Raw genomic sequence first — 11,579 nt, forward strand, 5'->3', positions numbered from 1 at the left:
TTCGGTGAACAACGATGTACATCGTTGCTTGAAAGTATCTGATCGCCCGTTATCGCGCGCCCGCCGACGAAGCCCCGCGCAAACAGTCACGGGGAAAAAATTGATTAAAATTGCTTCCTCTGGGGTTCTGCGTCAACGAATTCGAAGCCTTGCCGAGCTTTTCGACTGCCGACACCGACGTATTATCACACTCAAAGAATTTTTCTGTTTTCTGAAATCTTCGATCGAACTTTTCAACCGTTGAAAAAATTATTCTCACTTCTGCAATTCAGCATTCGTGAGTATGAAACATGTGTATTGAACGTCTCATTGAGCTGTATGTCATACTAAAAGCGTGTCAAAATCGGTCGCGTCATTTGCTTGATTTCCCACGTGAACATAGCCGAGTGTCTGACCATTGCTGATCTGTTCTACTTAGGACAAATGTTGTCTGATAGTAATGCGCCATTACAGTTCTTTTGGGAATTAAATTAGAGTATCAAAATGCTTGTGTGACCTAATTTGGAAGGATAGTATTATAAAATAACCGTATTGTCGAATGGTTAGAAGGTATTATTCGTCATTTCCATCTTTATTGGATTATCGCGTCGTTTTGAATGTTTAATAGGCGAGACGTACGCGTCGAGCGAAGAGCACAGATGCCGCTGACAAGTTTGTGATAAGCAGAATACGGACTCGCACAATCCATTTATAGTACACACGGTTGTGCCGACCAGAATAATCCGGATGCTTTCATCAAATCTGATAATGTGTTTATTTTTACTGAACGAAGCTCCACTGTGCGGGGACTTTCATCCTGTTTTATTTCTACACGGTAATTTATAAAAACGTCCATTTCCACCGAGCTTCGCGACTTAATACCACGCGATTGCATGTTCAGTTCTTTTTTTATTCAGTATACATTAACAGAAAGGCATTTTGCGTTATTATTGCATCAAAAATGTTAACTGACACTGCTTTGCACATTTTCTGCAGACATATAAATATTTTCCTTTTCAGTTACAATACTATAATTGTATAAAAGCCACTTTCGTTTTTAAAATACAACTAATTTTTATTGCTCTTCGGTTGTATAGAATGTACTATTTACTAAATTTCTATGCAGGGGGCGTACAAAGCATTCATACACCTTTTAAGAACTAATAACTTTTTATATTATCGTTTCATATTTTTATGTTATCGCCCCCGGCCGATAAATTCCGAAACGAAAATAACCCGCGCGATTTGCAGGCGCAGATTATCTCTTATTTGCAAATACGAAATTATAAATAGATCTTTTTTGGAATTATTTAAATAAAAAGTTTAGTTATTATTTGCAATTAAAATCACACATTTATTTATTATTTAATTATCTATTATTCAAAATAAAATTTGCCCAACGCTGGTTACACACATGCTGAAAATTTCAACGAAATCGGTTAGGTTAGGATCGGTTATAAAATTATATGAAGTAATATTTTATGTGAAGTAAATTTTATAAAGTAATAAAGTTATATAAACTAAATTTTATATATAAAGTAATAAAGTTATATAAAATAAATTTTTTAAGAGGTGTACGAATACTATGTACACCCACTGTAAGTCTGTAATGATTTGCAATGACTCGATTCAACTGTATTGAAATACGAAGAAAAGAGTTAGCAAGTGAGGAGAATCGATCAATGGTTTCCAAGGTATTGCACCCACTTTGCACTTTTCCGAGTCCCTTGAACAGCCTTACTGCTGCAACCTTAACGCAATTCGGAGTAACTTTGCAGTACCCAATAAATTAACTTAATCTATTCGCCCCTCGCTCACTCTGCTACCCCCGCGTTCCAGCAGCTCTTGCGTCTAAACAGCGGCGTTATTAACATTTAATCTTGCCAATTCAGGGTGTAATGCATTATAACTTAAATGGACCGTGCGAGCAGAGCGAAGGCATTGGCTCAAAGTAAATGAACAGCTCTCTCTCTCCTCTCTCTCGCAGACTTCATTCGCTAAATTCCCTTATAAGCAAAACAAAGAAGCGGGGAGGGAGAGGGTCCGGTGTTCCTCTGGCGAGCAGTAAACGCGTTAAGAGCCCGGGACAAAGAAACAATGGCGAATTCCGGACGTGGTCACTTGACTCGAGGCATGCCCTTTATCCGCCGGTGACGCGTGTACCCGTGGATCCCTTTTCTCCGACGCGGAAGGATCGATCGATCGTGGCAGGAAGCGGCCACAGCCGTAGTGACTCGTACGGCGACAAATTATTCAACAGCCGCGCGCACGATGTCTCCGGGTTTAACGATGCATGCGTGACAAATATTTCAAGGATAAGGGTACCACGGAGAAATGTATCTCGGGATCGATTGATCGCCGATCACCACGCCGGTGATCAATCCCGTTTGATAAGCAGAAGCTCGAGAACAGCGAATCAACGGGAGCCACACGGATCATTATGATTCACTGCAGAGGATTCGAGGCCCACGGGTTGCGCTTTGTAAATCTGATAGGAGCAATATTAATTTGGCTCGGATCGGTTATTAGTATAATTACAGGGTCATTGATAAAGCGGCCGCGTGTAAATTTAAGCGAATTAGTGCAGCATTGTACACGCAGCTGCGCCGCTGCCGACCGAGTGCTGAGCCAGGCGCAACGTGATATTAAATGTTAAAGAGGTTCCGCTTGATTGGGAGAACTGGCTCGATTAGTCACGACTAGTTGACAAACAATTCAGAGAGTCGATATTTGTATTTTATTAACAGACTGCGGATCTGAGGTGGGCATTATTTGGCGAAAAAAATATTTGTAATACTGTTTAATATTTTAGATTTTATTTTGCTTAAAGAAAATAGTATTTTATTTGAACAATCTGAACCTCAAAATAAAATATTTCTATTTTAATAATCTGAAACAACACAAAGTAAAATATTTCTATTTTAACAATTTTTCATCCACAAAATAAAATATTCCTATTTTAATAATCTGAAACACAAAGTAAAATATTTCTATTTGAATAATCTGAAACACAAAATAGAACATTTTATATTTTTTGCATCGTTATTAATATATATTTAATATTTCTTATTTTAGCAATTCATTTAGAGAAGAAATGGTACTTGATATAAGAAACTATATCATTTACCACATTTTCGTTTTATTCTTCTGTTTGATTGCTGCTATTACTGCGTATATCCACTTCAGTTCACAGCATGTGCCTACTGAGGTTTGTTGATAAACGAACAGTGTATCTTATCACCAGGAAACTATTTATACTCAGAAATCTATTGAATGCGAACCATTATTTTGAGCAATAATATTTAAAATTGAAATTGAAAATAAAGACAAAGTCCAAATATTTTCAATATTCTTAAAATATAATACTATTTTCAAATACTATTTTCAAAAATTACTGCATCATATAAAATATTTTATTTTCGAAGTTGTACAGACACTAAAATAAATGGGATTAATTATTATTTACTATTTAAAATGCTATTTTCCCCAGCTCTGCTGCGGATTTTTGTGCATTTATGGAGAAATTAACTGGGTGAATAATATAAAACTGAAAAATATGAGAAAAATTTACGAATATTGTAATGTTGTTTTTTTAATGCAACAAAATCGGTAAGGGATGAAATCAATTTTTATTTTACTCCTGCTTCCGCAATCATTGCAGAACATTCTTATTCTGAATAAACAAGTAAACAGTAACGTATTCGCCAGCATTTTCATTCGACAAAGACGTTTCTCTTCGGGCCCGGTTGCTTCGAAAAATTATCAGATACTATTTGCACGTAAATACTATTCTGACTGAGAAGCATGCTTTCCAGAGGAACCCTTTAGCGGTCCACAGAAGCTTCGGAATTTTCTATACACGAATCCCGGATCTTTGAACGATGATGCTCGAAGGAATGTGAAGAGATGGGGAACAGCAATTGAAGAGGGCAGAGCCGAACAGAGAATGGAATAGGGACGAAGAATGGTGAAAGGATCTGGAGCTGCGTGACCCTCAAAGGAGCCCTTTTCGGTACGAGTTTTTGAAACCGGTCTCTGGTTAAACTGTCCGAAAAATATTCACAAATCATTCCCGCCGATTTGTACATAATTAACCGACACACAGTTATTTGCAACCACCGTTAACATTAGATTTAAACGTATATTACCCTTCCGACTTTTACCATGGGACATTAAACCACGTGCGAAATAATTGGACCAACAACATTTACGCGAGCGCGCATTGCTATAATGAGATATTCATAAACGTGTGCGAAACAGCAGCTTATTGTCTCCGTTAATGTTCGCACTGAATTCGGAGCACTAAGAGACCATGTAATCGTTTATTACAGCGCGTGTTCTACAAATACATATTCTACAGAGCGTGTTGAACAATCGCGTAACATCCGCGGTCCAATCGTATTAATGAAACACCGCTCAACCTATCTCGCTGGCACAATTTCCATCGTGGAAACGATAGCAATCGCGACCGTCATACTTGCCTCGCAAAAAAGAGAAACGTGAACCCCGTCGAACACACCTAACGATATCTCTCCATAAAACTAACCACCGACGTCTGACCAAGGAACGCTTTTACTACTGCGGCCGTTCCGCTCGCGTGAAAAATCACGTCTGTTCGCCGACGGACCAAAACGAAAGCTAGGAGAAACCAGGCGATTCTTATCGCGCATTTTCACATGAATTCATGCGTGCGCCGGACTTAGCTTTACCACAGCCCCGCCGAGGAATACAAGAAAGAATTATGAGCCTCGGACGCCGAGGGATGACGGCGGACAGTCGGATTTTGCGGGCCGCTTCGGGCTGCGAGATACCCGGCAAGTAGACGCGAAGTTAGACACTGGAGTATACTATTATATATCGGGCTGCAAGTCGTGTAGGGTAACTGCACCAGTGAATGAACATTTAAGAAATTGTTCAGGGAAATATTAAGAATTAAAGGAATCTCATATATGCCAAATGGCTCCCTATACTTCATTTGTCAAAAATAAATGAACACAAATAAAATGAAATTATTATTATTTGTCTTTCTTAAACGTTAAATAAAAAATATAGAAAATACCAGCCAATGAACACTACATTCTAGTAATTGAACAATGATGGTCCAATGAATGAACAAAATTACTAAACAATATTCTCCTATTTATTTAACATTTTAATCACAAAAAATCCCCTAGAATTATCCTAGAACATCCTGTCTCTTGTACCAAACCGTATCTGGAATCTTTGGCCATTTCCATACCTTTCCTTTTTCACATTCTACCATTGTTGCCACTTCATGAACACTCTGTTCATTTACTGGGCTATGAGTAATATCGTGGACCAGTAAATAGACACAACGAATTTTTAAAGGAATATTCATTTTATAGCTATTTTTGTGATTTATATTCAATATTTAAACCCTCGTACATCTATATTGTTAGTAATCATATCATGTGTAAAAGAAAAGTATAAAAACTCATGTGTAAAAGAAAAGGTCGTGTATACATACCTTACTAGTCTTAGCTCTGTTCCACACACTCAACGCACTTGGTGAAAATAGGTCATCTTAGAAACTAATGGTCAATTGACCAATATAAACCAATAGGAATACAGCTACGAAAAAGAGTCATATATTCCATTGGCCCAAGAGTCATTATCGCTAGTATACCGTGCGGCTTAAAATTTGTTGAAATATACAAAAGCGTTCATTTACTGGTGCCCGTTTATTCACTGGTGCAGTTACCCTATATCTTTAGTTTGTTTTTCAGTATTTTTGTCGCGTTATTTTTCAGCACCAATGCTCACAAAATTCAGATAAAATAAAAATAAGGTGGAGTGAGGTAAGTCCGCCCTAGTTTTTACAAAGTTGGACTTCAAATTGATGTATTTTCAGTCTGGTATGTAAATTAATGTTCTTGGTACCAAACTCTTGCCACAGTTATCACTGATTAATTAGTTTTATGTAGGATTCTAATTTTGCTTGAAAATTCGCAGCAAAACTCTTGCCTCATTTCTCATTTATAACTAACTTTAACCTCTTACAATGATTAGAACCTTCTTGTAGTTCTCTTAACTTTCTCGTAGTTCAATTATGTCGGAATTTGGAATTTATTTTGATACGTGGAACGTCACATGTTACACTTAAATCAAATTTAATCTGATGCGGTCGAATGCACTTTGCTCGAGAGTTGATTAATTTCGCCTGACCGAATGTAATATAAGAGGACCGTGTTCTAGCAATTTTGCTAGTACGAACGTTAATTTAATGGATTAGCGAGTTATCGTGAAATCATTAAGTATAATGGAACTGGTCACTGTTAACTTCGAGAGAAATTGAAATTTCGAAATGGCGAATTAATAACGGTTTGTCGAGGCTATATATAGATTGATATGTAATAATCATAGTTGATGTCCCGTTAAAATTGATCAAATAAATGTCGGTTTATCTTCTAAATTGTACCCCGAGAGCGAGTTTATTATATTTAGCCATATCTCCCGTTATGAATTTTTGATAAACCACAGGAGGAATCAATTTATGATATCGTGATAATGAAAGTCATCTAATGTTTATATAATATGCAATCCATCAGGTAAAATTTGCAAAAATATTTGTTTAACACGTATGCATTGTTATCTTTCGCTCACGCGAGATTTTGTGTAACCCGGGCTCCCTATCGTAAAAGGTGGGGATGCGACCCACCGATGCCTGTCAATCCGGTCGTCCGGATCGGCAATTGTCGTCAGTCGTGATTCGATTACTCGAGAACACAGAGTTTTAGAGATTGGCGTGTTTTTCAAAGAAGATCGTTGTACCTCTCGGTATAAGCTACGTGGCCGAGAGCTTCCGCAGTGATTAAAGAAGTTGTACATCATATTTGTAGTGCGTTTAACACACGTAGTGTTTAAATTAAAGTAAAAGGCCGTAGACCATTGGTTTGTGAAGGGAAATTTGAGTACGATTCATTTGCATCCACTCTGTTAATTCCGCTAGCACGGTTCTTTCGTGCTAACAATATTCTTTGAATTGAACCTCAACGTCTTGTTTCCAGTTTGCCGTATTTATTTGTGCATGCTAAAAATTGTTTCAATAGAGAGATTTACACGAGGTAGCATTGAATAAATTTTTCATTTTCATTTTTGTCAATGTGTTCGATGCAGTCCGAAATACTCCGAGTCGGCCGATGTGCAATCGATCGGATGGAATTTGTTAATTTTAAATAACCTTTAAATATTAAACCTCAATTCTTTTGCTGTGGAACGTTACATTCATTTTTGCCTGTTATAAATCGGTTTAAAAAACAGAATAAAATGAAGTTGTATTGAGAACAAGTTCATTCTTTAATTTTTGTGGTGGTGTATATGATCCAATTCGAAATACTGAGTCGACCAGTATGCAATCGGTCACATAGAATTTGTTAATTTCCAATAATCTTTGAATCAATATTGCTTCCAACCCGGCTCGTAGTAACTGCAAAACTGTTTAATAAAGAGATTTAGCTGAAGTTCTTTTCATTTTTATATATCAGTGTGCTTGATGCACTCAACAATACCGACACGACCAGTATGCAATCGATCGGATAGAGTTTACTCATCTAAAACTTCCACATTTTGTTTTTAGTTCGCTGTATTTATTTTTGCGTGCTTGCGAACCTTTTAACAAATAGGTTAAAATGACGTCGTATATTAAGAACACATTTTTCTTTTCAATTTTTATAGCTTGCTCGAAGCATTTCAGAACATTGATCGAAGAGAATTTATTTGTAAATTTTAAATATTCCCTGCATATGCAACGTCTTGCAATTTTTATTCTCGTACGCTCCATATTTATTTAATAAAGAGATTATGACGAAGCGATCCGGAAACGAATTTTTCATTTTGACTTATACGCTAGTATGCTATGATACATTGCAACGAAGGAGCTCCGAGGAGTCCAGCATGCACCCGGTCGGGCAGAATTTATTTGTCAGTGTTTTGAGACGTGGGGAAAATTTTGGTCTCGTGAATCTTGGCCAGCGTCTTCCAGAGGAATACCTGAACACGGTCTACGAGCCGTTGATTTAACGGTTAGAGAACGTCGAAGGTGTCACGTAGGCCAGATGCTAGCGTCGTAAAGGCGATACCATAAACTGTAACATGGTGGATGAACGAACGGCCAAGACGACAGCCAGACGAACCTACCTTCCTCGTAAAATCCACCCACCATTTCGGCCACGATTCAAATTAGACCCGTGTACGTGCTCGCGCCGTACTGGCTGCAGACAGTGACGATAATAAAATTGTTGGAGAACGTACTTTCGCGCCAACCATGTCTCGATTAACCTTAAGTTTCGACAACCGAACCGAGAATCAGGTTTTAAAGCCGTATAAAACCATCTGGGAAAAAGATTACGATACGATTTCAACTGGCAGCAAGCATGTACTGTGAATCACGGTAATATTCGGACACTTTTGAAAGGTCGATCATTCTTTTGATAACGGGCCACGCGCGATCCCGACCCGACCCGAACCCGAAATTTCGGGTACTCGCACACCCCTATTCAGTGCCGTAACGAGGGTATGAAGCGCCTGTGGCAAGTGGCCAACTTGCGCCTCCTCATAACCCAATAATGACAAAAAAAAAAATTTTAATGTAATAAGTTAAATTTTACTAAATGCAATATATTAAACACTATTAACCTCTTCAAAATGAGTTGCCTGTATATACAATAACGTATTTGTCAAGGTATTTGTATGAATAAATAATCTACAACCTAAATACGAACAAATTTTTATTCATATTCAATTACGACAAGATAAAAGAAATACACAAACCATACAGTGACTCCCACTAATATTCGGACACTCTTAACAACACCGTAACTTTTCAAATATTGGACTATGCGATTTGAACTTTTTTGGAAAGCTAGAGCAACTAGTTTACTACAGGATGTGAGAAGAAATTTTTTCAAAAATTGCATTTCACCGGAATTGTAGAGGAAATACTAAATATTGCATTTTACAACTTTTTCATGCGGGCCTATATTGAAATTTTGAGAAATATGTTTTGTAGATCTGTGTGGGTTATATGCATTGTGAAAGTTTCATCAAAATCGGTTGATACGGGGAAAAATGACAGTCATTGAAAGATGTAAGAATTCTTAGATTTACTGCTGTTATAGGCCGAAAATCGTGAAAATCTGCCATTTTTACCATCTTTAAACGCATTGCAACGTCGACCGATTTTGACGAAATTTTCAGGATATGTTGTAATTAAAACAGATCTACAAAACGTATTTTTTTAATTTTAAATATAAGCCCACATAAACAAGTTGTAAAATGGATCTTTTAGTATTTTCTTTACAATTCCGACCAATTGCAATTTCCGAAAAAATTTCTTTTCACATGCTGTAGTGAACTAAGTGCTCTAGCTTCCGAAAAAAAGTTTGAATCGTATCGAATAAAGTGTCCGAATATTAATTGGAGTCACTGTGTAGGTATATGTTATAATATTATAATATAATAAAAACATAAAACAGCGGTATTCTTTGCTTTGCGCCCCAAACCCAGTTGCGCCGGTGGCGGGCGCCTCTTTCGCCACACCCTCGTTACGGCACTGCCCCTATTGACAACTGAAATAAATCTAAGGATTCTTGCATCTTTCAACACCTGTGGTTTTTGGCAAAATTTAATTGTAAGATATTACAATACTTTTTCCCCTGATATACACACTTCCAGGGCAAAAATTATTCGCAGCATCTGCTAGTCTTCCCAGAACAGATTTGCATAAAAATTGCTTAGAAATCGATAAAGGAGAAATGCTGCATGGACGTAGATCTCGATCCTCATCCCTATGCAGATGTACAATGTTACTATCGCTTGTAGAAGGATTGAATTCATGATAAAACTTCATTAAAATTCAATCAAGTCTCCGCCGGACGGTTTTCTTCGACGAAAAGAATGAAATCTAGAACGTTTCAGAATTGACTTGTTCGACAAGACTAGTAATACCGAGAGAATTTATTTAACGCTAAAGCAAATCGATAAGAAACTCAGCGAGCAGGTCAGTTGTGTTCGATCTGTTGCATCAGTTGACACTCGTTATTTTTTCACGAGCCACTAACGAAATCGATCGCACAATTCAAGCTGAACAGAACCGATTTTCCGATGTGGTAAAGTGCAACGGGTCACGTTTCTGAGGAGGGACGATTCGCAACAACGCTTTGACACGGACGAGTTAATTGAAATCCCGTTCGGTAATTACGACTAGATTGTTCACAACTAGGTGGATTAGATCATCAGATAATTAATGTTAAAATCGGTAATTTCATAGCGTGCGCGGAGTTAATTTGTCGGGAGGGGTAACTTGACGCAACGTGTATTACGCACAGCCCCGCAACGGCGTGTATCGTATTTCTATGAATGCGTGATCGCCGATACGCTCTGTGTACAGGATAATTTAGCACCGAGCGGCGCGCGTCGTGCTGCAAGCTCTGCCAAAATCAATTCTTATTGCACGCCGCTCTCTCGCGGAAAACAATGGCCGGGCTCAAGTTTATACGCTGCCGAAATTGAACAAGAATCTCTGACGCGTTAACATTTTAAATCTGGGCCACAGAGAAAGCAGAAATATCTTGTTCCAAACGGTAACCGTTTCCCAAGAAAACGAGAACACGGTTATAAAACATTGACCCCCGTAAGATTTCCTTTAAGCAATAATTAGAACTCCTTTATTTTTTCTTTTGAAGAAGTTTAAATTGAATTTTCCTCTACCAAGTAACGTTAGCGAGGAAATTGAGTGGAGCGTTATTTTTATAAATAAATTTTTAGAGGGAGCAGTACTAGATTTTATTTCCATGGGAAATAACGACGGAAAATCGAAAATAGCCCCCGAAAGTGTACTTAAATATTGAACGTTCTGTTTTATTGCTAAACGAGATCTTTTACGAGATCCGACAGGAATAAAACTGTTCAATTTAGCGATCTCGCAAGAGACAATGTTTAGTCCTTTGTGCCGTTAAATCCTCCTTATTCATAATACGACTTAGCAAGTCCCTATTATTCTGGCGGAACGCACAGAGGTAAACGGCAGAAATCGAATTATAAAGAAAATGTCTCGATTCTGGGATGCGAGCGGAGAATTATTACTTTCAGACCTCAAAGGAGTAGCGAACAAAGCTGAGAACGAGCTACTAAGCGTTACGCGATTGATCGTTAACAACGAAATGCGAAAATTATGGGGCGTGACTGTGCACGGGAGCCATGCATATTATAGAAACCGTTACAATCTATTCCGCGTCTCCGTTTCCACGAATCGATTAAAAAATCGTAATGCTAGCAGGTTTAATGGGGCAGCAGTGGAACAGACCTAACGTCACGCAAGACACGGCTGTCTGGAATCATAAGCGAGCCGTCTAGCCAAGACGTAATATCGTCGCCGAGTGTGCATTATAGTTGGTATAAACTTCATGGGACTGGGCGTTGTTTCATCCCTCGTCTCGTGTTCTAGAAAATTGAAAAGCTCTCTCTCAAATCTGACGTGTACGCAGAAAGCTCACGCGAACAACTCGGAAAATTATGGAGAAAATATCGGGCTGGATACAACGTTCCGTTTCTACTTAATTTTATGATACCTCATTGGTAAA

Source organism: Lasioglossum baleicum, chromosome 8, assembly GCF_051020765.1.
Source record: "Lasioglossum baleicum chromosome 8, iyLasBale1, whole genome shotgun sequence".
Lineage (NCBI taxonomy): Eukaryota > Metazoa > Arthropoda > Insecta > Hymenoptera > Halictidae > Lasioglossum > Lasioglossum baleicum.